This window comes from Leptinotarsa decemlineata, unplaced genomic scaffold (genome assembly GCF_025532065.1).
Source record: "Leptinotarsa decemlineata unplaced genomic scaffold, Ldec_3_MD MMD2_tig00000010_RagTag_RagTag, whole genome shotgun sequence".
Taxonomy (NCBI): Eukaryota; Metazoa; Arthropoda; class Insecta; order Coleoptera; family Chrysomelidae; genus Leptinotarsa; species Leptinotarsa decemlineata.
The window spans coordinates 8,171,270-8,182,441 of NW_027412538.1; the positions used below are offsets into that span (position 1 = coordinate 8,171,270).

The 11,172-nt window shown below is 36.2% G+C and overlaps 1 protein-coding gene across 1 annotated transcript in view; it reads right to left on the reverse strand.

Annotated features, from left to right (window-relative positions):
* singed (fascin domain-containing protein singed) overlaps window positions 1–2,177 on the reverse strand; it is a 78,923-nt gene extending 76,746 nt beyond the window's left edge. The window contains 1 exon segment of the mRNA XM_023159863.2: window positions 1,942–2,177. The gene's annotated coding sequence lies outside the window, so the exon portion shown is untranslated.
* Between the last annotated feature and the right edge of the window lie 8,995 nt (window positions 2,178–11,172).

Consider the following 11,172-nt stretch of genomic DNA (forward strand, 5'->3'; position numbering starts at 1 on the left):
AAAAATTTCACGAAATTTAGTGAAAACTCACCTTTCAATGTCCCAAATACACTGTAATTTATTTGATTTAAAATATTTATTTTTTCAACTCACGAAATTTAGTGAAAACTTACCTTTCAATGTCCCAAATACACTAATTTATTTGATTTAAAATATTTAGTTTTTCACCTTATTTTGACTTGTTACCAAAAAAGCATCCTAATTTTCAATCAAAAATTCTCGCGTCAAAATATCAGCTTTTTTCAAAAAATCGGTGTGCTTTTTGTTAGTAAATGTTCTCTACGTTGGGAGAGATGTATGTTTCAAAATTTTATTTTGAAATACATATTCAGTATCTACTCTCCTCGATAGTCTTCAGACATATACAGGACGTTATAACGAAAACTTGACCCCCCTGTAAGTCAGAAACAGACGTGTAATCGAAAATTTCAAAGAACACGTCAATTTTATTTCTAGGGGGTTAATTCTGATACGGAAATCATACCCGGAACTTCACCCTCCTACGATCAGTAACTACCCCCCTATTTTTTCAATGGCATGGGGGGTCGAGTGATACATCATTTGAAACGACTTTTGTCTCTCTATTACTTCTGTGTTTTTTCGAAATTGGGTTCATTCGTTATTGAGAAATTAAATGTTGAACGTTTTATTTGAGAAAAAACCGAAAATTCGCCGTCGCTCATTTTATTGAGGAAATCATCAAAAATTAATATCAATGGCAACACCATCAACGAATAAAGTGTTCAAAATGACCTCCATCTAGTTCCATACAATAATACAGTCTACTCTCGAAAGTCAACAATCGGTATTTCCTATATGTTGTAAAACCTAACCTAACCCAATTTAATCAAACCAGTGAAGTATCACCCAAAGACGATTCTATCTCAGTTTGAAGTATATTTTTATTTTGACCATTCATTAATTGATTTCCATTTCAGGTAACATCAATTATTTGTTTTTTTTACAAATTAGCGTTCTTACCTATATTTTTGAATTTCATACTCATTGTTTATTTACGTTTTTGCTTTTTTTTAACAACTTTCTGAATAATTCAGTCCTGGTATTTTCATTATTTCTAATATATTATTTTAATTTTCAATATTTTAATGTTTTTTCTTCTCGTAGATTTCAAATAAGCACTTTTTTCCAGCCAAACACGATTTTTTGTATTTTGTTTGTCACCGGTGAATATTCCACTAGAAATACAAAAATTTCAAATTAAAATTTTAGATTCAAGTCAATATTTGGGTAACAAAAATAATTGGAAAATAACAACAGGTCAATTTTCAGGGTAGAAATGCAATTTCACTGAAATAGACAATGTCCTTTTGGATTTTGCATTCAGAATATCCATTTTGGCAATAACTGCAATATTTAGAAAGTTCAGAACAATGTAGAAAAAATCTAAAAATAAAAAGTTAGGTTCCTGGACCTTGATAGACTTCATCTCCACCCAGTGAATTTCATAGGCTTTTTGCATATCAATAATTTCATTTTCCATTTTCTGTTACAAATATACCTACTTATTTTTCAGATAAAAAATTCAATACTCTTCATTTTTCAAGAAGTTTGCTGGCTGGTAAAATATATTTTTTATTGCCTGTGTCCCTTTTATCACCCTTATGAATATCCCTTATCCTATTGATAGGCTTTAAATGTGGGTGTGACATTTGCCGGTTGCAGTGAGGATTTCCTGTATTTATTTTCTTGCCAATTCCACTTTGCAAACGTATTTTGGTTTTTCATCGTTCAAAAAAGTCGTAAAAAACAACGGACCTTTTCTTTTTTACTTTGAAGACAACAAGAACAAACTATAATAACTAGGTATAATATGTAGTAAATACAGCATAATAACTATAATAAGTGGTAAATACAGTGGTGGACTCTGTCTGTTTGTATCTTCATGCTTGTGAAAATTAAATGAAATGAAAAATTACTAACCTTTCTTTCAAAGTAAAACCTCTCAAGTCTTCACTACTTATCGAACAAGTCAGAAATTCCTTGTCCCGGTACTTGTTATTCAGAAACTTCGACCACTCACAGCCGGCGCACGATTGAAAACGTTCGATAGCGATAGTCTGCTGTCTGCTCTCGCTCTATCGCGCACTCTCGCCACAACAGTGCCTACTACGAGTTCGAACTACCGAACGATGGCTCTGCAGACAGAAAAGAAGTAAAGTGATGTGATTGCACCTTCCAGCCGGCTCCGGAGTTTTATACGGGGGCGTTGTTGTCGGATATATTCTTCTTTGGAGGTTTCATGAATTTGATGTGTTTTACTTCGCGCTTTCGGTAGTCTCAAAGCAAGGGGAGTTCATAGTCCAGTCATCTTAGTAAGTTCACCTCGGAATTGGAGATAACCAGCTATGAACTTGTATTAAGTTGTATTTTGACATCCTGAAAGTTGTTTTGAAAGCTACATATGGTAGAGTTTACGCGACTATTGAAATCTAAGGTCAAAGGTCCTCAAAATCGATTTTTTTAACAGTCCACGTATGCAAGCTCTGAAAATAATTCAAATAATGAACTTTCAATTAAATTAAACTTATCAATTCATCACATTACACAATTTATATTTAATAAAAGCTTGGCTTACCAATTTAAAAAAATATAATCTTTTCTGGCAATTCACAACACAACAAAGTTTTTGTTTCGGGGTTGGAATTAGATGATTTTAATGTATTTCCACGTGTTAACACCGAAAGTGACCGTAAAAATTATATATTAGCTCTTGTTTTCAAGATATAGTATCATTATATTATATATATGTATATTGAGTTTTCAACAAATGAAATATTTCATCACCAACAGTTGGTACACATGTTTGTTTACATAACACCCCTCTCATCAGCTGTTCTTAAGTAGTAAACATAACCTATGTGAGTTTGTCAATTGTACGCACGTGGTTGCTATTGAAATTATCGTGTGAAGTTGATTTTTAAATTAATTTAAGTGCTGATCTGAAATGCCTCGAAAGTGTGTGAATTCTGTCGATAGCTTTTGCTATATATGTGGTGAAATAACATTTAAGGCTCGGAAACGTAAAATGACACGTATCGTTAAGACAGCCTATGAACATTATTTTGGTGTGAAAGTTGGGGACCAAGATAAATCATGGGCTCCTCATATATGTTGTAATTCTTGTTCCGTCATATTGCGAGAGTGGCTGAAAAATAAAAACCGGGCAATGGCTTTTGCAGTACCTATGGTTTGGCGTGAGCCTACCAATCATACAGACGACTGTTATTTCTGCTTAACTCCTCCCATTAAGCAAGGTTTATCTATGAAGAAAAGAGGAACGGTTAAATACCCTAATCTCCCATCTGCTCTTCGGCCTGTACCACACTCAGACAATTTGCCAGTCCCTTCTCCACCCCAAAACTATGAAATTTTAGAGGAAGGTGATGAAGACTGTTTAGAAGGAGCAACCCATCCTTCTACATCCTATGACCCTGATTTTGAGGTGAGCGATAGGTCTAGTGATCCGCACAGAATTAGTCAAGCAGAGTTGAGTGACCTTATAAGAGATCTTCGCTTGTCTAAGGAAAAGGCTGAGCTGTTAGGGTCAAGACTACAACAGTGGAATCTTCTAAAACATGATGTGAAAATATCTCAGTACAGACAGCGTCAAAAAGATTTGCTTCCTTTTTTGAGAAAAAAGAAAACCTCGTAGTTTGTTCTGATGTTAATGGTTTGATGGACTACTTGAATTTGGATCACACTCCATCTGAATGGAGACTGTTTATAGACTCTTCAAAACTAAGCTTAAAAGCTGTACTTCTGCATAATGGAAATCAGCTACCCTCTATTCCTATAGGTCATGCAGTTCACATGAAGGAAACGTATATAAATATGAAAACACTTCTCCAATCAATCAAATATGAACAACACAAGTGGCACATCTGTGGTGATCTGAAAGTCATTGCTATACTCCTAGGAATGCAATTAGGGTTCACCAAGTACTGTTGTTTTTTGTGTCTGTGGGACAGTCGGGATAGAAAATCTCACTATAAAAAAATGAACTGGCCTACACGAGACCTAAACCCTAATGAGAAAAATGTAGTTTACGAGCCTCTTGTAGATCCTAAGGATGTTCTCCTTCCCCCATTACATATTAAGTTGGGACTAATGAAAAACTTTGTGAAGGCCATGGACCAGGAAGGACAAGCTCTTAAGTACTTGAGAGCAAAGTTTCCCAGGTTGAGTGATGCTAAAGTCAAGGAAGGCATCTTTATTGGGCCTCAAATCCGTGAAATCGTAAATGATCCTGCTGGGGTTGTACATGGGTTTTTAGGTAACAAAAGAGATGATAACTTCACAGCATTGGTTAAAGAGCTTCTTCAAGCTTACCACCAACTTGGATGCAACATATCCTTAAAAATTCATTTTCTTCACTCTCATCTTAATTTCTTCCCACAGAACTGTGGAGCTGTGAGTGACGAACATGGAGAAAGATTCCATCAAGACATTGTCTTAATGGAACAGAGATATCAGGGCCGTTGGAATGAAGCAATGCTTGCAGACTACTGCTGGTCTGTGTGTAGGGATGCTCCAGAAGTGTTTTATAAAAAACAAGCTAAACGACAGCGATCTTACAATGAATCGGATGGACTTAATTGAAATTTGGTGGTACAAACTTCTTTTATTTGTCAAAACACTAAGAATAATGTTTTTTTTATTAATTTTGTACTTAAAATATTCTAAAAGAAACATAACAATATTGTTTTATGTACTTTCACTTTTCACGTATAGTATAACTACTCTTTAAGATTAAGTACTGTGTATCTCAAAAACCAGAGCTAATAAAAATTTTTCATTGTTATTTTCGTTTTTATCACCCCAAATCGGTGCCTGTGCGAAAGTAGCGATTCACATTGGATTTGAATCGCTGGAGTTTAAATCCATTTGGGAAAACATTCTCAGGAAGTTTATTCCACATAAACGCAGTTCTCCAGATGAAAGAGTTCTTAAACAGTGAAGTTCGAGGTGTACTGAGTTGAACCTCAAAACAATGAGCAGCCACAGTCCGTCGCGAACCCCTGATATGCACCGCTTTTGGTGGAATCAAATGTGCCAAGTTACTTGAACACCTCCCATGAAAGTATCTATAGAGAAATGAGATAAATCTCCAAACTTTCTTCGATATTCCAAACTATGAAGGTTGCACGTGATGTTCGCGTCTTCAATCAGGCGGGTGGCTCTTTTCTGGATAAAATCCAGCAACTTCAGGATATGTTTGGGGGCAGAGCTCCATACATGAGACAATACTCCAAAGAAGGTCTGATGTTAGCTTTATAAAGAATCAAAAGTTGCTGAGTTGGGTACAATTTTCTAGTTCGGAACAGTGTTCCAAGCTTTTGAGAAGCAGTCTTTGCAATTCCAGCCACATGAGTGTGCCAAGACATATTGGTGTCTATTTTAACCCTTATCAAACTTATTGAAGCAGAAAGCGGAATTGTCTGACCTGACATTATTATATCTGGTTCGGAGAATTTTTTTTTCGAGAATAACAATGCCTGGGTTTTTGTGGCATTGAATTGAACCTGGTTACTTTCATCCCAATAAGTTCTTTGCTTTCATTTATCCTAAGTTTATAGCTGTTGCGAGCATTAACAAACCTAGTTCGGTTTTCGGTTTTTACCGAAATCCATGTCATATAGGTGCATAAAACATATTCCACTATATTTGAAAATCCGTCTTATTGGTTTTAGAGTGTTAAAAAATAGTTCGCCATCTTGGCTGCCATTATAATATTTAAGAAACCATACACTTACCCCACTAATGACTTATACCGCGAAACGCAGTTATTTGATCTTCGAAAACTATATTTTCTATCAGCAGTAATGCGACAGCATGCTCAAAGAAATACACTGATAGCCATAAATCATAACTACAATACACGTCACAAAATAAATTCTTCTGTTATACCAAGACCAGAAAAAACACCCTACAAAGAAGTTATGTCTACTTGGGACCCAAATTATATAGCTTGATCCCTTATGAAATGAAAGAATATAATTCCCATCATTTATTCTGGATAAGCGCCCAGTTACGCCTTTCCATCCATCAATATATTGATATAAAAACATATATTACAATTTGTTATAAAAAAAAATCAAATTTAAAAGAAAAAAATAAATTCACATAGAAATTATTGCTCTATAATATAAGTATTCTTTCATTATAAGTATTCTTACGTTACTGTTTCCTTGGTATTTATATTTAATACATACAACATTATTCTCTCTTCATTCAAAACTTCTTACATGATATTTTATATATACATTACTTTTAATTTTATATTTGCAACACCAATTTTACATTTTATATACAAAACACTATTTTTTCTATATTTTATATACTTTAGACTTCATATTTGAATTTTATATCAACAGCACTATTTATTACTCTTTCCATAATATTTCATATATACAACATTATCCTTAATTTTATATTTACAGCACTATTTTTAAAATTTTATATTCACAACACTATTTTGAATTTTATTTTTACAACAATATGTTTATATTTCAAACACTTTATAATTCATATTTCAATTTCATATTTTTTAAAATTTTCCTGATATGATTTCGAGATTCTGGATCTACGTAGACAATTTCACTGTAGTCAAGGTCCGCCTTTTGGTATTTTGTCTATTTTGACCAGATCCCCTATTAGGCTAATTGAATGTATAGCTATTACTTTTGCAAAGTTTTAGTCCCTTGTTGGGTAGTATGTATTTATTTACCATTGAATGTCTTCTTTTATTGTACCTTTTCTTTTAATGTAAATAAATATTATCGTAATGTGCGCTGGTCTGGCCCTATCCCCCGAAGCCCCGATACATTCGGGGCAAACGCAGTGAGCCAAGAATGACAGCCTTCTTCCTCTGTGCGGCTAAGATTTCTGCCTTAGTGCGGCAAGCCGGTATGATTTTAAGATTCGAGAGTAAAAAGGACATTATTCCACCAAGGACTCCAATAATCAGAACAACCATCTTGATAGAGTGATCTCGATAAAGTCTGCGGAGTTCGAAGAGAAAATCTCGATATTTTATCCGTTTTTCCTCCTCTTTTCTGACGATATTCGTCTCGCCAGGAGCTGAAAACTCCACGACAAATATCGTTTTGTTCTGGTGATCGAGAAGGACTACATCAGGCTTATTATTATTATTATTTTTCACCGTAGTGTGCGCTGGTCAGGCCCTATCCCCCGAAGCCCCGATACATTCGGGAGGGCGCGCCAGCATTATCAACCAATGACCACTCCCCACACTGTGAGGTAAGTGATCATTGGGTCCGAGAAATATGTGCCCTGAGCAAGCGCAGTGAGCCAAGAATGACAGCCTTCTGCATCTGTGCGGCTAATATTTCTGCATTAGTGTGGCAAGCCGGTATGATTTTGAGATTCGAGAGTAGAGAGGACATCATTCCACCAAGGACTCCAATAATAATTATATTATTATTATTATTATTATTATAGATTAAGAGTGACGTTCCGTTAATAGTGATTATACTATTATAATTTATCAAGTCAATGTGGTACAATATGTAGACCTGCCGGCTAAGTCATACTAGATTGAAAGCGACGTTTTGTTAACGATAATATTGATTTATACGACCAATATGGTGAAATATGTCCATAGTATGTCAATCCATTTGATGGGGGTGCAGAAAACCAATCCGTCATATTGGATTCAGAGTGACGTCATGTTATTTTTGACACTCCTCTCAATGAACCCTTTCATTTGATACCCATATCATGGAGGTGCTTAAAAAAATAGTTCGCCATCTTGGACAGTCTGCCATAGCAGCTTAAGAGTGACGAATTGTTATTTTTCGTAGTATTCACCAAAACCTTCCTTTTGATATTTATGATGTTGCTTAAGAAGCTATTCTGCCCTCTTGGGCGGTCCGAGTTGTTGGACGCAGAATGGCGTCACATAGATTTACCCAATTGCATTGTCATCCAAAATAAATGTGTATGGATAATTTCAAATCAATCAGTTGAGGGTAATTGCTTCAAAATTTATTTGCAATATTTGACCCAAACAGTCATACATACCTAAACTATATTCAACCAAAAAAGGAAGCAACCCAAACAAATATAGATGTGTGATCAAAGCATAATCACCAAAGCAAAGCACAAAAGCAAAGCATGCTAATGTTTTGAAGCACTTTGTTGTTTAGATGAACAGAGTATATATACAAAAAAACTTGTAAAAATGAACCCTTCTATCGATAGGGACGATCATAAAATATGCCTTCTTGAGAAAATTCAGACAAAGTACTTGGCAACACCGTTTAATATCTTGTGGACGTTCCATTGTGTTGATCAGAGGGTGGGGACGTAGGAAAGAGTCCCGTTTACACTGGAAAATATATTGAATTGTCAGGGTAGACAGTAAAGATTTCATTTTTATGGAAGGAAATCCCTTTGAGAACTATGACTACGCTTCATTTTCACTGTTTGAGTAATATTTGAGAGACGAGGGGCGGGATTCATTATCCCATAAATCTTTATATTTTACCAAATGAAATACAAAACAATTCACTACAAAATGTGGGTACCTACCTATATTTGGTATTATATTCTTGGATACAAATTGGCCATGCATAGAGAGAGAGTATTATTACAGTTTACAGTAGACTGTCAGTGTAAATCAGTGAACTACCTACCTATATCTATAAGTGTATGTTTATTTTCAACTACTGAAAACTAATAATAATATTACGACGGCCATAATAGTAGATACCATACAAAAATTAAACATTTGTCAAACGTCATCTTTAAATCTATAATTGACAGATTTAAAATCTGTTAACGATTTTTGAAGTGACAATTTTATAATTTGTCACTCGACACCTTTTCAAATCTGTCCCTCGACAATGTTATACGAGGTGTACTGAAAAAAATTGGCGAATTCTCATTTATATCAAGAATTTTTCATTTATTTATCAATTTCTATTTTGTCCCCTCCACAGTAGTACCTCTCAGAAATGATACACTTGTGCTAACGTTTTTTTTCAATCTTTGACGCAGTTCTGATATGCCCCTTATGGCATGTCCTTGAGCTCTCAAGGCGATTCGATTTTCATCGCAAAACGACGTCCTTTCAAGACTCTCATCAGGAAAAAGTCGCAGGGAATCAAATCTGGTGAATACGGTGGCTGAGGCATGATTGCGGTGTTGTTTTTGGCCAATTCGAAAAAGTTATGACGAGTGAGCAGGTGCATTATCGTGATGCAAAAGCCATGAATTTTTTTTCCACAATACCGGACGTTGTCTTCGTATTGCTTCTCGCAAGCGGCGCATAACTTAATGATAATACTACTTAGTAACCCCAGCAAAACTGTGATGATCCCCTTCGCCAGGAGGATAAAATTGGACGATCTTATGCCACTTTCCTTCAATGGTGAGGTAATTCCCTTTGGAACGGAGGTGAAATATCTTGGCATTATCCTTGATAAAAACTCCCCTGGAACGCTCACTTGCAAAAAGTTTTGCACAAAGCTAGACTGTCCCTATGGGCATGTCGAGGGATTTGTATTTAAACTTGGGGTTTAGGTTCCAAACAAATCCATTGGATTAATGTGATGATTGTCAGACCAATGATCACTTATGGTGCAATTGCCTGGTGGACGAATGCTTCACAGAAAACGGCCCAGGCGAAGCTCTCTGGCTAACAAAGTCAGGCTTGTCTGGCCATCAGTGGTGCCATCAGTACCTTACAGTCAGCAGCCATGGAGATCCTTCTAGATCTACCTCCTCTCCACATTTTTCTGGAGAGAGAGGCTAGATGGATTGCATATAGACTTGTGCACATTGCCAATTGCACAAATCAATTCAATGCCGAGTGCAACAGACTGTTGGTTAACACTGGAAGTCACAGCATTCTGGAAATGATCTCTGAGTTTATGCCTCCAACTGTCAACTACGAACTGCGATATAAAATACTGTTCTCAAGTAGAGAGGACTGGATCCTCCAAAAGAGGGAAATATTGAGAGCAGATAGTTGTTGGTTCACAGATGGATCAATAACATCTTCCGGTTCTGGTACAGGTGTTTTCAATCGCAGACCCAGGACAGAGATATCAACCTGCCTAGGAACCAATGCGACTGTATTTCAAGTGGAAATTTACACTATTGAATTGAGTGCGGAGATATCAGAATAGTTCAACCTCATACACAAGTCAATTGAAATATTTTCGCACAGTCAAGCGGCAGTGGAAGCTCTTGACTCCTACCGAGCAACGTCTAAATTGGTAGCAAATTGCCTAAAACGACTCTCCTCGATAGAAAGACTTAACAGATTGTCTCTGGTCTGGATTCCTTGCCATACTGGCCTGGAAGGCAATGAGGCCGCTAACTCTCTTGCAAAGGAGGATGCTGCAGCAGCTTCATCGAACCAGAACCTGTCATCCAGCGGCGGCTCGTCAGAGGAGGCAAGAAAGTCTTAGCCTTCCCATAAAATTTGAGACCATTCATCGCAATAAATTAACAGATATTGACAAATAATTATGATAATTTTTTTCTAAAAATGCTTGGGTATCATTACTTCACTACAATTTCTAATATAAATACATAATATGCCCGAAAAAACACTATCACTCACTACGTAGTACGTACCACACTGTATCCTGCATCAACAAACCTCAAACGCACCGCCCACGAACGAATATCGAAAAAACCATCAACCCGAAATAATATATGCCATACGTTGATACATTGCAAGGGAGCCAAGACTCCGACCGCTTTAAAAAACACAAGCTCCGCGAGACCAATCCAGCCAGCGACATACGTCCCGATTTGTAATTTTAGTTGCAGAAATTATAGCGTTAGAGGAGGCTAGCCTCCAGTTGGTCTTCGTTAGTGTACGACTACGTTTGTTTTTGATTTAATTACTTGGACGGGATGCCGTGACGGACCGGGACTGAAAAATATTTCGGTAAATCGTTTTAGTGTTTCTTGATAATATTTGTTATTTGTGTATAAAACAGGCAGTATTGTAATATAGCAATGCTTTTTGGTAATATTTTTAATGTGTTACGTATTTTGCTTTAAATGGGTGCGGTACCCCAAAAAATGTTCGCGCCTCCGGCGGGCTTTTCTGTGTGTATATAATCTTTATGACTTTAGCCTCCCCTGTTCTCCAATGCACGAGCTGTTACT